The sequence below is a fragment of the Adiantum capillus-veneris genome, chromosome 6 (genome assembly GCF_014529385.1).
Source record: "Adiantum capillus-veneris isolate H3 chromosome 6, ASM1452938v2, whole genome shotgun sequence".
Taxonomy (NCBI): domain Eukaryota; kingdom Viridiplantae; phylum Streptophyta; class Polypodiopsida; order Polypodiales; family Pteridaceae; genus Adiantum; species Adiantum capillus-veneris.
In genome coordinates, this window is record NC_140936.1 from 5,527,429 (window position 1) to 5,549,214 (window position 21,786).

The 21,786-nt window shown below is 40.9% G+C and overlaps 1 pseudogene; it reads left to right on the forward strand.

The window, feature by feature from the left end:
• LOC147455085 (uncharacterized) overlaps positions 1-18,656 on the forward strand; it is a 57,512-nt pseudogene extending 38,856 nt beyond the window's left edge.
• Positions 18,657-21,786: the final 3,130 nt, after the last annotated feature.

Genomic DNA, 21,786 nt, shown 5'->3' on the forward strand with positions numbered 1-21,786 from the left:
GAGCTCCCGCCTTGCTTCACTCTCACCACCACACACTCACCTTCTCGCATCAACTTCACACTATGAAATGTGTGTAGAAATGGCCTCCTTTTATAGGCCAAAAGGGCTGCCCTCTCTTATGAGAGACAGCCATGTGTAGCCGCCCTTGTGCGAATAAGTCCAAATCGGACCCTCCAATCCGCCCATGTGTGGCCGCCCTTGAGAAGACAAGTCCGCTTTTGAATTCGGCCACCGGCCACCGGCCATTGAATTCGGCCACCGGCCACCGGCCATTGACTTCTGACCACCGGCCATCGGCCATTGACTACCGGCCACCGGCCAACCGACCGGTTGTTTTCCGACCACTTTTCGGCCGCTGTCCGGCCAGAATATTCCGGCGAAAAAAAGTCTCGGGGGCCTCCGCCCCCGAGGCCTTTAAACATGCCCCTGATTCTTGTCCGTGAAAATTTTGGTTTCCGGTGAGTGATTTTCCTTCACGCACGATGGCTTCTCCTCATAATGGGGGCCTTACAAATGTGCGCTTTTACCACATAAAATTACAAGGGTAAATCAGGCTCCATACTTAACAATCTCCCACTTGGAGACTGATCTCCAAACCAAACCTGTGACTGCTTTCCATTCTGGCTTCTTATCCTTGAATGCCGATTGAAGATGAGGAAAAGCTCAACTTCTCCTTGTTGACCACCTTTGTAAACATGTCTGCAGGATTTTCACTTGTATCACCTTTCCTAGCTTTAGTAGTCCCTCTTCCAAAAGAGTGCGTATGAAGTGATATCTCATCTCAATGTGCTTTGTCCTTGAATGAAAGGCTGAGTTCTTCGCAAGATGGATAGCGCTTTGGCTGATCACTGTACAAGACACAATTGTCTTGTTTGAATCCAAGCTCTTCTAAGAATCTGTGAAGCCACATAATTTCTTTGCTTGCCTCCGTTATTGCTACATACTCTGCTTCCGTGGTACAAAGTGAAACCACTTTTTGCAGCTTTGAAGCCCATCTTACTGCTGTGCCTCCAACCGTGAACACATAGCCATTAGTGCTCCTTCGAGTATCTTTGTCACCTGCCATATCTGCATCAGCATACCCTTCTAGAAAAATATCAGTTCCTCCAAAATACAAAGCATTTGTTGTTGTCCCTTTTAGATACCTAAGTATCCACTTCACAGCTTGCCAATGCTCTTTACCTGGGTTTTGCATCAACCTACTCACAACTCCCACTGCATGTGCAATGTCTGACCTTGTCCAGACCATAGCATACATTAGAGAACCTACCGCTGCAGTATATGGAACTTTAGACATATAGGCTATCTCCTATTGTGTCTTCGGACACATATCCTTCGTTAGTTTAAAATGACCAGCCAAAGGTGTAGAAACTGGTTTTGCATTTTGCATTGCAAACCTTTCTAGTACCTTCTTGATGTAATCTTCTTGAGGTAGCTTTATTGTCTTCTTCGTCCTGTCCCTTGATATTTTCATACCAAGTATCCTCTTTGCAGCACCTAAATCTTTCATTGAAAAAGATATGGACAGCTCCTCTTTTAGGTCTTTGATGTCCTGCATGTTAGCACTTGCAATCAACATGTCATCAACATACAACATTAGGATGATGAATTTCCCATCTCCCAAAATTCTCCGTGTAGACGCAGTGATCCGAGTTGCATCTTGTGAATCCATGATCCAACATCCATTGATCAAACTTCAAGTACCATTGTCTTGATGCTTGCTTTAAACCATAGAATCTCTTCTTTAATCTGCAAACCATTTTCTCCTTACCTTTTACTTCATACCCCTTTGGTTGAAGCATGTAGATTTCCTCCTCTAAGTCACCGTGAGGGAATGCCGTATTTACATCCATTTGCTCGAGATTTAGATCATGAGCAGCCACAAGGCTTAAGACAAGCCTAATTGAGTTCATTTTTACAACAGGAGAAAATATTTCATTGAAGTCAATACCTTTCTTTTGAGAAAAACCTTTTACCACAAGCCTAGACTTGTACCTTTTCTTCCCACCTTCTTCTTCCTTGAGCTTGTACACCCATTTGTTTTGAAGTGCCCGCTTACCTTTAGGCAACTCAACCAACTCCCATGTTTGGTTGCGATGTAGTGAGTCCATCTCCACTTGCATGCTCTTCGTCCATTCTTCTTTGGATTCATGTTGCATAGCTTCTTCATATGATTCCGGCTCTCCAGAATCTGAGATCAAGAGATGGTTGAAGGAAGGAACAAACCTTTCTGGAGGTCTACTGGATCTTGTAGATCTTCGGGGAATAGGTTGAGGCTCCTCATTTGGTTGACGTTGTTGCACATTGTCACCGTTTACAGTCCTTGAGTCTTCACCCTCCTCAAGCTCCATGTACTCATCACCTGTTTCTTTTGTTTGTTTTCTTTCCAAGTAATCTTTGTATATATTTTGTTTGTTAAAAATTACATCCCTACTCCTTAAGATTTTACCATCTTCAGAATTCCATAGGCGATACCCAAAGTCTCCTTCTCCATAGCCAATGAAGAAACACTTTTTGGACTTTGCATCTAACTTTGATCTTAGGCTTCTATCTATGTGCATGAAAGCCTCACACCCAAACGCTTTGAGAAATGCATAATTCACCGGTTTACCTGTCCATGCCTCTTCTGGAACTCCCCCATCCAATGCCGTTGAGGGTGACCGATTGATTAGGTACACAGACGTACTTACAGCTTCCGCCCAAAGCTCAAGCGGTAGGCCTGCATGTAGCCGCATGCTTCGTGCTCATTCCATGATTGTCCTGTTCATCCTTTCCATAATCCCATTTTGTTGAGGTGTCCTTGGGGTTGTCCTTTGCCTCCAAATGCCATTGCTAGCACAAAAGCTTTCAAAAGTTTGGCTGCAATATTCGCCTCCATTGTCGGATCTGAGGCATTTAACCTTGGTACCTGTTTCATTTTCCACAAAGACTTTCCACCTTTGAAATATGGAAAATACATCGGATTTATTCTTCATGACATAAACCCATGTTTTTCTACTCGCATCGTCTATGAATGTTACATAGTACAATGAGCCACCAAGTGATGGTGTACTTGCAGGACCCCAAACATCAGAATGAACCAACTCAAGTTTTTTATTTTTTCTTTCATTTCCCGATTTTTGAAATTTTACCCTCTTTTGTTTACCATAACCACAATCTTCATAGAACTCTAAGTCCACTTCTTTCAAACCTGGTAGAATCTTCTTTGTTTGAAGGATTTGCATTCCTTTGGCACTCATATGCCCAAGTCCGTAGTGCAACACCGCACTGTCAACTTCTGTAGTTGCTGCACAAGCTGAAGGTTGCGTGCTAACAGTACACAAGTAAAGTGTACCGACTTTTTCTCCCTTGGCAACCACCAAAGATCCCTTTGAGATCTTCCACCGTTTGTTTCCGAATGCAATGTTGTGACCTTCATCGTACAATTGTCTTGTAGAGATCAAATTTTTGCGAAGAGAAGGAACATGCCTAACATCTTTAAGCTTCCATTCATTTCCGTTAGCAGTTTTGACAGAAACTGTACCTTTGTCGACAATCTCACAAGCTTCATCATCTCCCAAGTATACATACCCAAAATTACCTTTGGTGTAGTCTTGGAAATGTTGCTTGTGTGGTGTCGCATGGAATGAAGCCCCAGAATCTACTATCCAGGAATTAGACACATTGTCTAATGAGAGAATTAGAGCATCTTGCTCTACTTTACCTGCCACATTGGCCTCCGATGTTGGCTTGTTGTCTTGAGACTCTGTCTCCTTCTTCTTCTTGGACCAGCAATCCTTCTTGACGTGGCCCTTCTTGCCGCAGTTCCAACATTCAAGAACTGACTTTGTCCGTGACTTGCTCCGCCTTGAGCGATCACAACCCTTTTGGTTTTTGAACCTCTCCTTAAGCCTTCCTCTTGTTTCCACTGATAGTGCAGAACTTGACGATTCTCCTGTGCTTCTCCTTCGCATTTCCTCGCTTAGGAGAACACCCACAACATCATCAAACTTAAGAGTATTTGTACCAGAGATAGAATTACTTACAGCCATCACAAGGCTGTCCCAACTATCCGGTAGAGACGATAGTATAAGGAGAGCTCGTACTTCGTCATCGAAATTGATTTTCACTGATCGAAGTTGACTTATGTTTGTGTTAAAGTCATTTAGGTGTTCTGCAACTGAACCATTCTCTGCCATCTTTAGATTGAACAAGCGATTCATAAGAAATACCTTATTGGATGCCGATGGTTTTTCGTAGAAGTCGTCAAGTGACTTCATCAAGTCCTCCGTGGTCTTCATCTCCGAAACATTGAAGGCCACCGTTGATGCCAAGCTTAACCGGATTGTTCCCAGTGCCTTTCGATCAAGGACAATCCATGCTTCATCTGCCATGGTTGCGGGCTTCTTCGCAAGACCGCCTAGTGGCAAATAGAGGTCCTTCTGGTAGAGATAGTCTTCAATCTGCATCTTCCAATGTTGGTAGTTTTTGCCGTTGAACTTCTCAATCTTGAGCTTCCCTTCCTCCGCCATAACTCCCACTCAATTCAAGGAATCCTTTCCTTGAGATAATTTAGCTATGAGAAAACCTTGCTCTGATACCAATTGTAAGAAAATAAGACGTAGCTAAATAGATAATTGAGTAGATTACTTAATGGAGAGAGACAGATTTATATACACGAGATTATAGAGTAGAGAGAGAGAGAGAGAGAGAGAGAGAGAGAGAGTACACACGATATACGTGGTTCACCCAATGTGGGCTACGTCCACGGGAAAGCAGCCACTCAATGGCTTTAGTACTTCAAAACAAGAAGTAGTTTACAAAGGGATTATACCCTTAATGTAGCTCCCGCCTTGCTTCACTCTCACCACCTCACACTCACCTTGTTGCATCAACTTCACACTATGAAATGTGTGTAGAAATGGCCTCCTTTTATAGGCCAAAAGGGCTGCCCTCTCTTATGAGAGACAACCATGTGTAGCCGCCCTTGTGTGAATAAGTCCAAATCGGACCCTCCAATCCGCCCATGTGTGGCCGCCCTCTAGAAGACAAGTCTGCTTTTGAATTCGGCCACCGGCCATTGACTTCCGACCACCGGCCACCGGCCATCGGCCATTGACTACCGGCCACCGGCCAACCGACCGGTTGTTTTCCGACCACTTTCCGGCCGCCGTCCGGCTATAATATTCCGGCGAAAAGGAATATTCCCGGGGGCCTCCGCCCCCGAGGCCTTTAAAGTTGCCCTTGATTCTTGTCCGTGAAAATTTTGGTTTCCGGTGAGTGTTTTTCCTTCACGCACGATGGCTTCTCCTCATAATGGGGGCCTTACAAATGTGCGTTTTTCCCATAGAAAATTACAAGGGTAAATCAGGCTCCATACTTAACATCGACTACACAGGTTGCACCTACTTAGAATCTGGTTATATTTAAGTCTCCAAGACAATCATGCTAAGGAAATTTTTGGTAGAAATACCCAAAATGGTGTGTTGTTTAAAGTTTTTTTAATATATGTAGATCATTATGTTGGACTGTCTGATGGCTTTGTATGAAGAAAAAACATTGAAGTTATAAAAGTTTCACACATTACATTGCAAGTGACAGAAAAGATGTGTTTGACCTAGCCTTAAAATCTTAGTGTGTCTTGAGAAAGATAGCAATCTGGATTTTTGTACAACAATTCATTTTGAAAAATAACATGCATAAACTTCTAAACTTAAATGCATTGAGAAATCTATGGTTTAATGACTTTTGCTTTCAAAATATAAGAAGGAATGGGTATAATCCATGAATGGTGAGCAGTAAACCTCTCGTGGAGGGTCTCATTATGAGATGACACAAACTGAATTTTTGAAAATTTGTTCGATTTACAAACAAGATGCTGCTTGATTTTGGCTAGGCAGGTAATGTAAACCGTACCTATTGAGACCTTGGTCTCTTTGATTCAAGCTGGAGTGATATAGTGACTCCTACTTAGAAAAGCATAGTGACTCCTACTAAAGTGACAATGATGGAGTTGTATAGATGGTGGCAAAGACCAATCATAGACAGAATCTTTGGTAAATTTGATACTACTTATGATTTTTGTATTAAACCTAATCCTCTTGTGTTGAGTGCCTCAAGAGAGGTTGAGTTCACAGAGCTGTGAGAAAGCAATTTCAAGTTGCAGCAAGTTGATGCCCTAAATTGGTTAGATTTTCTTACATAAAAACCAATGTTTTGGAACAAAAAATACACACTTAGTTTTTATTGAGATAATTGGTGGAAAGGGTATAGAAATTGCATTCATATTCTGGCATGGTGATTGACATTACATAAGCTGAAATATCATTGATACTGATGGGTTTGTGAGGACTATTGATTCTCTTTCATGATTGAACATATGTGATATGACAAGATGTTCAAAAGGAATTACTTGCAAAGTATATTAGTCTCTAATATGTTTTGAGGATGCTACCATATTTTTGAGCTAGTAACATGTGATATACTGCTAGTTTTTGACACATGAGATATATGTTAGTTCTTAAAGCAGTAAAACTCATGTGGAGGATCTTGTTGGGAGATGGCATAAACTGAGTTTTTTGAAATATTACTCGAATTACAAAGGAGGTGCTATCCAATTTTTGCCAGGTTTTCTACATTGATAGATAACCTAGAAATACATACGTATTTGCATCATATATGGTAATCAACACTAGTAGTTTTTTCAAAGAACTCGATGATTATTGGGATACACATGCATATACATTTCGAGGTGATCTTACTTGAATCTAACTTAATAGTCAATCCTAAGGGTAAGGTGTAAACTAGGTCTACAGGTGTGACATGGATGACAACTGGATCCAGTGTTGACACCTGCAAAACACACAAACATAGCCAGTTCTAACTAAATGTTTTTGTATGGATGCAGGTAACAACTGGATCCTTCTCCATCTAGATGTAATGGAAACTCAACCCAAAGGGTGGACACACAAAGATACAACATCAAGATATCAATTTGTAATGATCAAAGATCAAATTTTTGATCTAAATGACTGTATTATCCATTAGATACATAATGTTGTATTGGTATATATGAAATGTTAATGGAGTTTTATGAGATCTTGTTTTAAAAGATTGTTATTTAATATATTATTTAATACAATTGTCTAAGTATGGTTGAATTATGGGGGGATTTTCATGCTTAAACACACACTCCTTTTCCCTACTAGTCTTTGGTCGGACTAGTGCCATACTTAACAATTGGAATTATATAATATATTAAATAATAATGTAGCTACTCCAATTTATCCTGACTTCACTCAAACAGTTTCTGCCAGGATATGGGTATTCATACCCTAAGAATTGGATTTCCTGCTCTCTGGTATAATTATTCCCTAATAATTGGAGCGTTTAATATATATTATTAATAGCTTGACCCACCTAATCCAAAGGGATGGGTCGGGGCTCTTTAGCTCCTAAATTGGTCAAGTTAATACAAGTTACATTATTACTAGCTTGATCCACCCAATACAAAGGGATGGGTTGGGGCCCTCAGCTCCTAAATTGGTTAAGCACCTACATGCTTACATATAATTCGTATACTGTAATCAATGTCCACCCTCAAGCAGGAGTGTAGTTTCAACTGGTCTTTATCTTGCAGGATCTGAGCATTGTATAGTAACCACCATGACGACATAGTTCATAAATTTGGGGTGACACATCAACCAAAATCATGAGATGTCAGGTATGTAGTTTTCATAGTACCATACTCTCCTCCCTGGAGGACCCCTTTATCATACAACAATTGGGTATTCGTGCATCTAAACCCTATTCAACACGTTACAAATGGTTATTTTCACATCTAAACCCTTTTTAACACAATACATGTGATTGAGCTATAAACATGGAAATTTTTAAGAAGCATTTACTACAATTGTTGGGGGATTGGTCCACTTGGTGGACCATCCTCCAGCAACTGGATCTCTCCTCTAGGATGGGGGAGGTCCACTCAACACACACACACACACACACACACACACACACACACACACACACACACACACACACACACACACACACACACACACACACACACACACACACACACAACTTATCTAGTTGACAATTCCTTGACTAACTCTTGGCTAACTTCTTACCTCTTTGGTAACTCACTCTCGCTATCTTGACGGCAGTGCCTTTGCTAAACCTTGGCCGGCTATAGCTAAAGCTTGAATGCATTGGTATACTTTATCCATAAACTGTTTAGTTTGGAAACTGGTTCAGGGGAGGGCCACACACACACACACATGCACACACATACACACACACACACACACACACACACACATTTACAAAGGATTTTTTTGTGTATGGGTGACCTGCATACCTACTTGCCTATATAAGCTTTTAGATGTTATTGCCTTATCTAGAGCTTCAAATTAGGATTTCTCTTAGTATACTTACCAAGCTTGTATAAAAACAGGGCACAATGAGGATCTAAGGTACCATCCTGAATAGTACTCATACTTGCTTATATAATTTGTCAAAAAATAAGGCAATCAATAAGGAGTCATTACTTAGCTCTCTCAGATAGATCCTTGAGGTCTCTTGGGATAGCTTCCTACAATGTTAAAATCCTCTCTCTCCCTCTCTCTCTCTCTCTCTCTCGATCTCTCTCGATCTCTCTCGATCTCTCTCTAACACTATCCCTTGTACATTATCATGGTACATGAGCTATAATATGCTCATAGGATATTATGCTATAATATGCTCATAGGAGTGGCGATGGTATGTAATGATACTTATGTAACATATTGAAATTGTTCTCTTTAAATGCCTCCCTCAGTGAACCGTGGCCTATCCTTCTTAAACACCTCATGGAATCATTATGCACATCGTGTCTCTCTGACCACTCATCCACCGCGTGAAGGATCGGGCTCTGCAATCTCATGCGAGCTTGAGCACTATTATCCCTCGTGGGATCTGGTACACACACACACACACACACACACACACACACACACACACATGCGGGAGCTGGCTTGTGCTTCATAGCTTATTCAATTTGCTCAGGAATGCTCCAAAGCCCTCTATGATGGCCCTTTCTTTGGTGAAAATGTGGCTATGGACAAACCCTTACGTTTTCTTCACTGCAAGCCTTATTGATGGTCGTCCATAATCGGCAGTTCTGGTTCGTGTTCTTCTCACCACCTCTATGTGTCTCTCATGATTTGGTAGGCAACACCCCCCTCCCCCCCGCCACACACACACACACACACACTCACTCACACAGGTAGATCCACTCAAAACACACACACACACACACACACACACACACACACACACACACACACACACACACACACACACACACACACACACACACACACACACACACACACACACACACACACACACACACACACACACACACACACACACACACACACACACACACACACACACACACACAGAGATTGTAGAATGCTTTCAGAACACACTCACACATTGTTGAGTATCAGCAAAGAGAATACAATCAGTCACAGATTGTTGATTATCAGTCATAGATTCGAGCAGCAAGCAAGGTAGCCCATGCAGTATGTGTCTAGCCCTCGCCACTTGGTTTTTCTCGCTATCTCTCTCTCTCTCTCTCTCTTCGTCACACACACACACATTGGTGGTAACTGTTTACTTGTATGTAGCTGCTGATCTTATTAGAGTATTATCACAGGTTACCATGGGTGATGTTTGCAATGATACACACTAGCCCTTGCCGGCTATTGACATCTACTAGCAGGTTCAATTCTTGCAATACTCAAGCCAGTGGAGTCAAAAACATAAGAATCAATCATTGAAGGCATTCTCGCTTCTGTAATCCTTTCCAACACATGACTCAAGCTAGCATCCAACTACATAGGTAGGTGTTCATGCACCTACTTAGAATCTGGTTATATTTAAGTCTCCAAGAAAATCATGCCAAGGAAATTGTTGGTAGACATAGCCCAAAATGGTGTCTTGTTTAGAGATTTTTTTAATATATAGAGATCATTATGCTGCATCGTCTGGTGGCTTTGTATGAAGAAAAAACATTGAAGTTATAAAAGTTTCACACATTACATTGCAGGACAGAAAAGATGTGTTTGACCTAGGAGTGGCGGTGGTATATAATGATACTTATGTAGCATATTGGAATTGTTCTCTTTAAATGCCTCCCTCAGTGAACCGTGGCGTATCCTTCTTATACACCTCGTTAAATCAATATGCACATCGTGTATCTCTAACCACTCATCCACCGCACAAGAGCCTTGAGGAGTGTTTAAAGGTCGCTTGTCTTGTTGCCCACCCCGGACCACCTCAACATTTTAAAGCTATGGAGGCATTACTTATTGAGAAGGAAGTTCCAACTTATAATGGACCATCTAGGCTTAAAGTGGAGCTTCACATAACCAACCTTGAATATTCAACAAAGATGCTCGGTAGAACTTCTACAAGAATATGACTTTGACATTACCTATGACCCAGGAAAGGAAAAATTATTTGCAGCTTCACTTAGTCAAAAACTCTTTTTCAGCCTCATATCTATACCCAACAACCTAATCATTGAAAGGATCAACAAGGAATCTACATCATTAAATATAGAGTATCAAAGGCAATTTGCTTGTTAACGCAACACTTTATGATGACCATTGTTTCTTTTATAGAGATAGGTTATGTGTACCAAAGGATACTAACCTATGGGAGGCTATCTTGGTTGAGGCTGGTCCGTGATAGTCCTTCTTTAAAATATTCATGGTATGCAACAAGCTTCAATGTTGTGCACAAAAGCCTCTATTGAATTGAAAAAAAGGCGGATGTGCTATGCTATGTTCACCAATGCTTGACATGCCAAAGGATTAAGGTAGAGTGAATTAAACTCCCAGATGAACTTGAAATTCCCTTAATGAAGTGGGAGTACATAAGGAGGGACTTTGTCATTGGATTGGTTATGGTTCAAGGAGGATATAGTTTACTTATGGTGGCTGTTTACCTGCTCACTAAGGTTGCACATCTCATTCCTGTCAAGACAACCTTTACCACCTCCAACATTGGGATCACTATTTGTTAAGGAGATTTTAGATTGCATGAATTTCCCAGATGGATTGGTAAGTTATTAAGACGCGAATTTTATTTTGAGTTTTTGGACCTCTCTCTCTAAAGTGATCGGAAAGAAGTTAAAATCTAGTAATGCATACCATCCCTAATTAGATGGGAAAATTGAATGGCTCAACCAAATCATTGAAGATATTCTCAAAGCTTATTGTAGCAGGGATCCTAAGTGATGAATTTAATTTCTACCTTTAGTGGAGTATACTTACAATGCTTCACACGTTCTGTGCCCTATCTAGTAAAGAACGTGTCTCTCCACTCAACTTTTCATTTTCTACAATAAGAGTTTAAGCTTGTAAGAGGATGCTCAAAGTTATGGAAAACCAAAATAAGGCCATCCAAAAGGATAATTAAGCAGCTCAAGATTTCCAAAATCAGTATATTGATGGTTAGAGATTTGAAAGAAAATTCAAGGAAGGAGACAAAGTTTTTTTTTGAATATGCTCAAAGTGAAGCAGCTTATCACTTGTGAGGTACAAGATGCTTAGCCCATGTTATCATGGTCCTTATGAATTCATCTATTGTATAAGTACTCAAGATTATAAGCTGAAGTTTCTCGTTCATCTCAAAGTCCATAATGTATTCCGTGCAGGCTTATTGAAACCCTATATTCCTAGCCCATTCCTAGTCATGACTAGCTCCTTGACTGATGAATTTTTTTTCATGGAAACCAAAACATCTTGGAGCTCCAACCCTCTAGAATTTTGGAATCTCAAGAGAACATCCTTCGTAATAGAATTTAGAGAACACCTTGTCCAGTGGTAACACTATCTTGAAGAAAACACAACATGGGAAGATGAAGCTGTTGGAATTAGGGTTGCAGAGAAACTCACACAACTTGGAGAAGACAAAGGAAGCTCAAGGCACACAATAGAGAGTGTGTTACTTATTGTGCAATGTAAAGATAGATAGCCCTAGAGTGATGGGCGTATATACAATGCACTGTGGAAAAAACCTCCTACAGAGGGAAAAAATGCCCCGACGGTCCTAGTGTGTTCACACACATCACTACCACATGTACATGGTAACGAATCCCCCCTGGAGTGATGCGGTGAACGAGAGCTGGCACATGAGTAAAGAGAAGTGCCATGCCCTGAGGACATGATCAGTCCACAAAGGGGAGTTAGCCGAAAGATTTATGGAAATCTTCTAGCTTCTCACGAGACAATGCCTTTGTAAAAATATCTGCAGGGTTGTCTTGTGTTGGCACATAAGCCAAGCTGATCTCTCCTGCTTAGAGCCTCTCCTTGACATAGTGGTAATTCATCTCAATGTGCTTTGTGTGAGCATGAAAAACTGGGTTCCTCACAACTGCCAATGCGCTCTGACTGTGAGGCTAGATAGTGTTGGTAGTGTCCTGTCCAACACCCAAATCAACCGTAAGGCGTCTGAGCCATACACACTCAACTGTAGCTCAGCCTCACAACTCAAAGTGGCCACAGTAGGTTGCTTCTTGCTCAACCATGATATACATGCACTGGCAAGCATGAAATAAAAACCACTTGTGGACACTCGCGTGTCAAAACAACTAGCCCAATCTGAGTCCAAAAAAGCATGTAAATCTGGTGGCAATGATCCCCCGTTGGGATAAAACAAGCAAAGATGTAAAGTGTCACTAAGGTAGCAAAAAATCCTCTTGACAGCCTGCCAATGCTTAGACCCTAGGCTATGCATAAATCTGCTGACCTGTGAGAGTGCAAACTGAATATCCGGCCTCATGTTACATACATAAATGAGGCATCCAGCAACAGTTTGGTAAAGAGTGACATTAGCAAGATCGCCAGCATCATGTAGACTCAACTTCAAACTTGTTTCCATAGGAGTGGCAATAGGGTTTGCAATCCTCAAGTCCAAACTTACATAGCAATGTCTCTATCTAACTTTTTTGACACAAGGCAATACCACCATCACACTGCTTAAACTGTATACCCAAGTAATGATGCAACAGTCCCAAATCTTTCATCTTGAAAGTAGCATTCAAATCAGCCTTGAATTTAGCAATATGTCTCTCATTTGGTCTAGTGATGAGCAAATCATCTACATAAAGAATCACAATGAGAAGTACATCACCCTCATGCTTTACATACAATATGCTTTCTGTTGGACTGTTATGAAAGTCTTGTTTGACCAAATGAGTGTCAGCTTTCTCATACCAAGCACGAGGATATTTCTTTGACCCATATAAAGCCTTCTTACATCTGCACACTTTTTCCTCTTGTCCTTTCTTGAAAAAACCGTGAGGTTGCGTTACATAAACTTCCTCAAACATGTCACCATTCAAGAAAGCAGTAACAATGTCTGATTGATGTACATCCCAACCAAAATGAGCTGCCAATGCACATAAAAAATGCACAGTAGTCATACAAAAAGTGGGAGCAAAAGTCTCTTCATAATCTATGCCTTTTTGCTGTGCATAACCCTTTGCAACAAGTCGAGCCTTATGGCGATCGATCTCACCATCCGACTTGTGTTTCAACTTGTAAACCCACTTCGTACCAATGGCCTTTTTTCCAGGAGGCAAATCACATAAAGTCCATGTGTCATTTTCTATAAGTGCATCATATTCTGATTGCATGGCAGCCATCCAATTTTCTAAATTCTATGCTTTATCAAAAGATAGAGGTTCCTCAACATGATGTAAGCTAGACACAGCCAAAGCATAACAATCTGATGCATAAGATGCATAGCGAGAGCCTGAATGAGTACGACTAGACAAAGGTGCATCAAAAATTTACTATCACACAGTGTATGTACTAGCCATTTTGGCATACCTCTAGCCTACTCATTTTCAGCCCTTTCCTCATCAAGTACATCATGTACATCTGCATCAGTAATAGGTTGATCTGTAGCATTTTCAGAAACCCCCATAGGCTGTACATTTGTCTCATTGGGATTTACTTTTGTATTTCCACCACTGAAAGGCAACAAAGTGTCATAAATGTCCTGTGAGCTTACATTATTGTCTCTAGTACATGACACTAAGGGCTGAATAGAATCTTCCACAAACACTACATCCCGTGAAACCAGAATACACTTTGTTTGTAGATGATACAACCTGTAACCTTTGCTTTCAGTACTATAACCAACAAAAATACATTTGACAGCCTTATCATCCAAGTTTTTGCGTTGTGTTTGTGGCACCAAAGCATATGCTAAACAACCAAAAACACGCATGTGCTCAATAGAAGGCTTTCTATCATGACATGCTTCATATGGAGTGATAGAGTGCAAAAATTTCGTAGGACACCTGTTTAGTACATAAGTGGCACACATGATGGCCTCAAGCAAAAAAGAATGCGGCAAAGCTTGACTTTTGACCATACATCATGCCATTTGCGTAAGTGACTTGTTTTTCCTCTCAGCAATACCATTTTGTTGAGGTTCACAAGGCACTGTACATTGGTGTTTTATCCCACGACTAGCCAAAAATGCATTAAATTCATGAGACATATACTCCCCCCCTCGATCGGAACGGAGGGTGTCCATAGTACATTTCAAGACATTTTCAGCCATAGCCAAAAATTGTTTGAAGCATATAAAAACTTTGAACTTCGCTTTAAGCGGAAATACCCATGTATGCCTGGAGTAATCATCAATAAAAGTCACGACGTAAAGGTAATTGCCCAAGGATGGAGTTTGCATGGGCCCATAAACATCAGTATGCACAAGCTCTAACCTGCATGTGGTCCTAACTGAACCATCCTTTGGAAACTTTGAACGCTGCATCTTACCCAAAATATAGCCTTCACAAACGTTTTTGATAGGTGCTTCAAGAGGTGGCAAAGAAGCAACCATATGAGATTTTTGCAAACGCAACAAATTGGCAAAATTCAGATGACCAAAACGTGTATGCCAAAGTTTTGCATCTGAAATAGCCCTTGAATTAGCAATTGCATTTGCAATATTTTGTCCACACTTTTCATACAAAGTGAAATTATACAACCCATGACACAAAAGCCCAGATGCAACAATTTCATCACCAATACTGAGATCATGAACTGTACATCTGTCATCCACAAATTTGACTACAAGTCCAAGTCTAGCAAGTGCAGATATAGACAAAAGATTCTTCTTGATCCCAGGTACATAAACTGCATCAACAAGTGTGACACATTGTAACAAGCTTTGTACACAACTTCTAAGACCCTTTTGAGTTTTGATCTCATAAAGGGGGCTTATGGGCTCTTACCAAAGTGGCTATTGATTTGAAAATTTTGTTGGTGTGTGATTAGCCTTTGTGGGAAAAAAATCACGATTCTTTCCCATGAATTGGAGATCTCAACTTTGATTGACTTCCAGCATTTGGGCATGTTTCCCATGATTTTTTAAGGGTACGGAACTATTTGTACCATAAATGTGGCCTCCAATGGAAGATTTCTACCACTTTTGGACTTCTCGCAAGGTGAAATAAGCAAGTTCTTGGCATTGGATAAGTCCAATACATTTAGGAATTCATAGGCATGGAAAAATTAATGATGTGCAAGAGGTGGGTCTTAAGCTAATTGCTTAAGGGCATTCGACGATGAGGTTGACTTGGTCCTACATTAATGAGCACATACCATGTAACAAGTGTTGTAAGTTGGTTGAATTGATGAAGGTTGAAACTACTTCTTGGATTGAATTTGTGTCGGAAGTTTAGGATGCCACACCATTATAGTGGGTTTTGACTTTGCTAAGTTTTGTGGTGTCTTTGAAGCAATTATGGGGATTATGGTCTCCATGGGACGAATATGAACTTAGTTTTTCAAAATCCATAGCTTGTGTGTCGATATTTGGGTGGTAACTTGTTTCTTAGGTACCATACCTGTTTGTATTTGACTACTTGTGTTTTCTTGACCTTTGGAGTATGGATGACTAGTAGTGGATCACGCTTGGTTGCTTGTCTTTCCTTTGTAATTGTGGGTGAAACGGCAGCATGGAATTGTAATGGATCAATGAAGCTAGATGTAGGCGCATTTGAGGACAGCTTAAGGGAAGAGACATTATTTTTTACTCAAAAATGCATCACTGTTGGGGCACATTACCTAGAGTGACTGCATACCATTGGGAAACTACTTGTAGACAGGATGTGAGATCAGCGCATAGAGGATGGGGGTCTGGAGGTCTGGCAATCCTATTCGGGGAGGAGATTCAACACCTCATTGACATTGTTCAAAGAGATGATCAGGCCATATATATGTGGGTTAGAGTGAGAGGAGAGATAGGGAGGCCACTCTACATTGGAATATGCTATTTTGTCCCCATCATATCTCTACCATGGTTGACTTAGAACTTGCTGAAATAAACTTTGCAATTGGGCCTTTGGTAGCCAAATGAAGCTTGCATAAATTCTTCAGGTACCCTTCAGTATCCATATTTGTCACCTTGAGAGTGTTTGGTCCTGTGTTGGTGTGACCTTGGCATGTCTCTTCTTTGGTATCCAATTTTTTTTGGAATGGTTGACTTGAGTGATCTATCTTGATGTCCTTGGGTCTTCAATAGCTGACACAAAATTTGTAATAAGTAGCTTTCTCTCAAAGACTTGTGCTGGCGGGAGTGAATCAACTACAAATGTACCATTATTATTGTCAGTAGATTTTTAGGTGTTGTTTTTGGCATAACAATTGTAATGTTTTGTTATGTGTCTATTGCATTGAAGATATCCTTTGAATCCTTCTTTTATTTGTCACTTGATATCTTCTGTGTAAGCAATTTTGTAGTGAAATACACTTGGTTTTTTGACCAATGTATATATGCTTTGATCCGTTTTGCCTTCCTGATCATCTTGTTTTTGAATCTCGCTTATTATGCAAAATGGAATCAAGCCCAAACCATTCTTGTCACAAAATTTTATAGAAGTGATCTCATTGAGACACACACCTAAGGTGGCTAGAATTTGCGTCCACTCTAGGGGTGTCATTTTTTCTTCTAAAAAAGGCTCAGATGTATAATTAGAATCTTCAAATGACCTACTTCTAAATTACACTCCTCTTTTACAAGGATTTCATATTCAGAAGCTTCACACATCCGTAGATAAGCTTTAGAATTCATTCATGCTGGTGTTTTAGATTTTGCAGTTGTATAGCCGAATCAAATTCCTCTATAAAAGTTCTAGTGTGAAGGAATGGATCGAAGGCATGCGTGTGTGTAGAAAAGATGGACAGAGAAGAGAGGGAGAGAGAGAGAACAACACAGGGATGTGGGGTGGAGCTCCCAAATCTCACTGTATGAGCACAATGTGAGAATCAGTGGAAGCTCTTTATTCTTTGTATGTATAAAGAATAAGGAGATAAATGTGGGCGACTCGCCGACGGACATGAGCAAAGCACGGTGAGGCACACCACCTTTACTTAAAATTCTCCCACTAAAGACTATGTGCCGATAAGTGATGAGAAGACTAGCCTACAACTAGTATATAGAAGAGGTGAGAGAAGACGGCCCTCAACCTATGGCCACTGGCTCACTCCAAACATATGAGTGCATCTGTAACCGCTCTAGTGGAAATGCAGCATGCATACCACTAGGGCTAGAGCCACGATGACACTCTTGATGCCGGTATCGATATTGGTGAGCAACCACCAGATCTGTGTTCATGGAATCTTGAGGGACATTCCCAAGCTTGGGAGAAGGGTGTATTACAAGTGCGTATGCTTATTTGCAGCCATACTTGCAGGAAGAATGCAAATTTTCATTTCTGCATGTCATTTTTCGCGCTCCATAACAATGTTTTTTGCGCAGCTTTTGCATACGAAATGCGATTTATGTAAGGTGAGGGTGTAACCTAGGGTTTTGGCATGCTCCAAACACAATGGCAATGTCTATTTGGACTGATTTGACCTCTAAAAGTTTTGCTACAGCAGCTGTTTATTGTGTATCGAGGATTTCACACATGGTTTGCTCTTGGATGCGAGAGTGGTATTGGCTGCATATTTTCTCACAGATGGGAGGATATGATGTATGATCTATGTGGTCAGATGCTTAGGTAGACTCGTGTGATTGCATTTTCAGCTCAGTAATGTATGCCTCAAGCATGTTTTTTGGCAGTCACAGGTAGAGCAGGTATTTGTGTACTAAATTTGCAGGTGTTTGCAATGATGTATGCAAAGTGTGGAGTTTGGTGCATGCATTTGGAGTGAGGTTTGATGCGCTTTGGTTGCTCATGGTTTTGAGTATGCAGTCACTTTGATTACTAGTTTTGTAGCCATTTTTACTGACAAAACTTTGGTGACATTTTCTTAGCAGTTTTATGCACATCGTTGGTGCGATGAAGATTGAGATTGCTTGTAGCACTCAAGATTTTCATGCAATGTTTTCCCTTTTGGGTGGTGCATCATGAGCGTATTTTACTGTGCATGTTTTGGTCTTGAGTTGTGAGTGCTCGGCCATTTGGAGCTTCCAATTTTTGGCTCCCAGCTATAGGTTGAGTCTAGTACTCCCACAGGTGTTGCCATTTGTAGTTGAGGACATCTTCTATATTGTTTTGGCTTGTATAGCAGTTTCGACACAGCAGGTGTCTTGAGATGTTGTGTTGTGTATGATTTTGTAGGATAGTGGTTGGAGTTTACTTGCCATAGTTTGTGATCGAGCTTAGCTCTCACATTGATAGGTTTACAGGCAGGTTTGAGGGTGGTCAATTGTGAGCTGAATTTTTCAGACATCATTTCCTCTTTGCAGGTGCCTATGTATGGCTCAATTGTAAGCTAATTTGCGGCACTATTGTGACCTGTTTCTTTAGCTATTTGAGAGTTTAATTTGGAGTTGTTTTGGGACTGATTTAGAACCATATTTTTCAGCCATATAGGAACTTGTGTTACTCTACAAGTACAATTCTTGTTACTCTTGATAGTGGTTTAGTTTTGACTCCACTTTTAAACAGGTTGTCTATGCTATGGTTTTTTGGCACATTGTTCATTCATTGACACATTTTGGCAGCAACTTTTTTCACTCACATATGTATGTCATTTGTGGCATCATTGAGTGATACTTTGGCTAGAGTGGTTGACTCAATGTATGAATTTATGAGGTGATTCCGGACGAGTACATTCTCGGATTGGCCATTTGGGCATTTGTTGTTTCCTCCATTGTGATTTACTGTTGAGTTTTTTGCTCCAATTACAGAGGAGACTCTGTAATTTGTTGTTTCCTCCATTGTGATTTACTGTTGAGTTTTTTTGCTCCAATTACAGAGGAGACTCTGCCAAAATTTTACAAGGTATGTATGCCTATTGCAGAGGCTAGTAAGCTTGACCATTTGCTCACCTTTTTTTCTTGAGACATTGGTTTGCTCTCGGGTGAGAGAGTCTTGTGATCTCGAGCATTGTTTGCAATAGTTTTGGCATGGATATGGAGACACTTCAGGTTAGAGGCGGTTCTCACTCACGATCATGAGTGACGTTGGCACTGCAGCCATGTCCATGCCGAACATATTAGGCACCGTTGCTTTAGGCGTATGGGGCAACAAAAGAGGAAGATGCATGGTGCTACTATGAGGGCAGATGCTAGAGAGTATGCATTGTGACGGGCATGTCACTTTTGAGTCTAGCTTGCCTTTAGACTCCTTTGTGTCTAGGGTTAGCACATTGTCTACACGTTTTCTACTAGACGAGCATATAGTTTTTCACATGATGCCACATCATGATTTGTTCTAGTGGGAAACTTGGTTGTGTGCAGTTTGCTGATAGTTCAACACATGGCATAGAGGGTGTTGGAGATGTATGCATGTCATTACCTAGCGGTGCATTCCTTACACTACGAGATGTACATTATGTACCGGGACTAAGCCAGAGTCTCATTTCAGTGCGTCAGTTGCAAAGTAGTGGACATTGTGTACTGCTTGGAGAGTGGTCATTTTAGATGCATAGGGGATCTTTGGTGATAGCGAGAGGTGCTAGGAGTGGTCTGGTATACCCTTCGCATATTTCAGACACACAAGGCGATGTAGTCTCTATGTATTTACAGCCATTTTTGGAGGAAGAGACAAGGCGTGTCTCTTTTGCAAATGTGCTGCATGGAGAGCAGGTTGTGTGTTTGTCTTGTGGTGATGTTCATGCAGACAGTGGTATCTCTGGGGATGCATATCTTGGTCAGTCATCAGTTGAGGCGACATCAGTTGAGCCAGAGATCGATGCATTGTTTTATGATGTGTCCGATACATTTGAGGGCGCCAATTTCCTTCAGATAGCTGTGTATGATTGCAATGGTGCTGATTTTTTGGTTTTGCAATTGTTCTTAACAGATATGCCTTTGCCAGACGATGCTGACATGGTGATGCATAGTGAGGTGGTTCCTGATGAGGATGCATATGGCACTAAGGTTGTTGAGAGGGATAGGTTGGCACACATAATGCATGTTTTGCTGGATTTTGGGTCTCTCATGTCTGACCCTTTAGTCTCAAGACCTGATCTTGCTTATGTGATTGGTGCATTTGCAGTGGGAGTTATCAGTTGTGCGATGACCAACAATGGCATTGTGCATTGTGGAGGCATGTAGGCAATCTCAAGCTTCCACTGAAAATGAGCTCACCATAGCTGAAAGCTCACCTCTCTGTAGCACTCCATCTGTCGTGAAGCCAAAGCTCTAATACCAATTGTGAAAAAATAGATCAAAGGCATGTGTGTGTGCAGCAAAGATGGAGAGAGAAGAGAGAGAGAGAGAGAAAGAGCATGCCACAAGGATGTGGGGTGGATCTCCGAAACCTCACTGTATGAGCACATTGTGAGAATCAGTGAGAGCTCCTTATTCTTTGTATGTATAAAGAATAAGGAGATAAATGTGGGCGGCCAGACACTGGCCAGCGGACGTGGCAAAGCACGGTGAGGCACATTGCCTTTACCTAACATTACGTAAATCTTTTAAATTGATGCGCATGGTGGTCTCCATGCGGCATAAGTAGATATAGTCATAGCTCAAATCTTGAACCATTTTTAACTGGTGCATGAATGGTCTTCCTAGAATAACATCATAGTCATTCTCAATACCAAAATCTACCACTACAAATGTGTGCTTATAGTCAAGTCCATAAGAAGTCATTACCATCTGCTAGAGAATTCCATTAGGTTTTGCAATATAGCCTTGCAATTTCATCTGTGTTTGCCTAAGGACAGGTTTTCCCTGTTTCTCCCAAATTACTTTAGTGGTAATGACACACCTACACCACTGTCCAAAATAGAAATTGTTTTAATTTCTTGATACTCTATGGGCAATGTGGTGTTCCCCTCTTCACCTTTGCAATAATCATCAATTTTGTTTATGGGAAATAACTTGCATCCTTTTTGGGTTGGATTCAATTCTCTACTTCTTGATCTATTGTCTCGGTAGGACTTTTGATTCCCATTTTCTTAAGACATCTTCCAACATCCCTCCACATCTGAGATCTAGCTTTTAATAGCGTAGCTATTGTCAGTGTGCATATCACCAGTGCTAACATAAATTCTTGCAATAATTGAGAATCTATGATTGGCTTATGATTTCTTCTCTAAGATGGCAAAACAATAACATCAGATCTTTCCAAATAAGATCCCAAGTAGGAAGGCAACTCCTTAAGGATTTCTTCTCTACTATCCTCTAATCTTTCCAATCCCTGGTCACCATACATGGATTGCATCTCAAATTCCATCATGCCTTTGTCGAGGTCGACTTCTATAGTAGGTACCGATTCCCACAAATGGTTTCTATTTCTAGCTTTCCTAACTACATCCCAAAATT